The following is a 1,946-nucleotide window of genomic DNA, read 5'->3' on the forward strand; positions in this document are numbered from 1 at the left end:
TGACTTGGCAATTTGACCCTATCAATATGAGAGCTGGACCTATTTTTCAAGTGAGCTTGGGAATCGTTTTCCAGAGATGATTATCCAGTTCTTCACTGATTTGAGGTTTATCAGCTCTTGCAGACACTGGGATGATAGCACAATGTTTTAGTGCTTGGTAATCATCTAATTTCACATGTGTTATTAATTATGTCTGTTATTGGAAATGTTTTGGATTGTTATATCTGAATTATTCCTGACTGCTGTAAGTTTCTGGTCTCACTAGACATATTGCTTTGTTATTCTCTTCATGTTCTTAGCAAGAGTCATGCATACCGCTTTTAAAACAAAAAGAAAGGGGAATTAGCTTCTAAAGAAGTCTGAGTAATGCAAAATTTATATATAAAAAACTGTTAAACGATTTTTAGATAAATCCCCTCAATTGAATGTACAATGACAGGGCATAATTGATTCACTAATTTAAAGAGAAGATATGCATGTGTTTTCATCATCAGCAGGTTCAAAGTAGGGATCTATTCAATTGACGAGACATCACTTGGCACCAGGAAAATGAGGCCCAGTCAGAAGAGAAATTACCAAACCACCGTGCAGCTTTCATGACCTGAACAGGGGCAGGAGTGCCAAAACAGCCCTGTCTGGAAACTTACAAAAGGACTTATCAAGAAGCCTGCACGCACCCACCGCCTCTGCCGTGATTCCCGTGTTGCCCACAGCCAGGAGCTGCACAAGCCCTGCAGCACCAACCTGCAGCAGCCAGCCCATAGCCACCAGTGCTGCATCACCAGCCCATAGCCACCCGTGCTGCATCACCAGCTCATGGCCACCCGTGCTGCATCACCAGCCCATGGCCACCCGTGCTGCATCACCAGCTCATGGCCACCAGTGCTGCATCACCAGCCCATGGCCACCCGTGCTGCATCACCAGCCCATGGCCACCCGTGCTGCATCACCAGCTCATGGCCACCAGTGCTGCATCACCAGCCCATGGCCTTCGTTGGCCAAACCACAGACACGCAGGTGCCACCGCTTGGAAATCGCACCCAGGCACTCACAAAAGCCACGTGGGCTCGCTGTGGATTTCAGCACTCACACTGCACCTGCCGAGCTGATGCCAACAGAGCACCTGGGGTTCTTGCAGTAACACTGTCCCTGTCTTCTGTTTCTCTCTCTGTCTCGCTTTTTCCCTCTCTGCTCTCTCATCTGTGCCCGTTGGTGAGAACACTTCCCCTCCTTTATCAATAAACACTTCTCAGATATGATATTGCCGCATTTGTGCTTCATTTTCATCTGAGAAATCGATCAGAAAGAATCCTCGCGACTCCCCCTTTGAGAGCGGGATGGGACAGGGGGTGTGGGAGGGGGGATGGGGAACCCCTGGGTGTACTGCGAGCACTGTGGCCAGAGAATGGGGAAGTCACTGAGGGTACTTGGAGCGCTCGGATGGGGGGTGGGGAGTCCCTGCAGGTACGGGCAAGGGGATGGGGGAGCCCCTGGGGGTACTGGGAGAGGAAATGGGGAGCACAGGGTGCCCTGTGTAGCCTCCTCCTGACTCATGACCACCTCCCTTGGAAGGACGGGCAACCACAGGAGCCATGGAGGGAGCACCCCGTGTCACCCAGTACCTCTGGCTTCCCAGAGTGTCACAACTTTTGTTGTAGATTGTCATAGATGTCACTGGGATCCCATGGTTGCCCATGTGGCCCCTGTAGCTCCATGTAGGTCGCCTGAGGATCCTTCAGCGGGGGGGCCCTGTAGGAGCAAGGGGGTGTGTGGAAGGGAATGGGAGACCCTGGGGGTTTGGGGAAAACCCAAATCACGGTTGGAGCCTGCACTCACCTTTGCTGGTGCTTCCTGGCAGCTGCAAAGGAAAACTGGAGGGGTGACTTTGATTCCCCATCCACCCTCAGGAATCCTGAACTGCCACCAGAACCTCAATTCCCTTCAGG

General features: G+C 51.5%; 1 long non-coding RNA gene across 1 annotated transcript; it reads right to left on the bottom strand.

Annotated features, from left to right (window-relative positions):
* Window positions 1-1,256: 1,256 nt before the first annotated feature.
* LOC148220710 (uncharacterized) lies at window positions 1,257-1,946 on the bottom strand. Its single transcript, XR_015808850.1, has 2 exons — window positions 1,837-1,946; window positions 1,257-1,749 (listed from the first exon to the last, which is right to left on the bottom strand). It is a non-coding gene; the product is annotated as an uncharacterized LOC148220710 (long non-coding RNA).

This window comes from Sturnus vulgaris, chromosome 31 (genome assembly GCF_052056855.1).
Source record: "Sturnus vulgaris isolate bStuVul1 chromosome 31, bStuVul1.hap1, whole genome shotgun sequence".
NCBI classification, from domain to species: Eukaryota; Metazoa; Chordata; class Aves; order Passeriformes; family Sturnidae; genus Sturnus; species Sturnus vulgaris.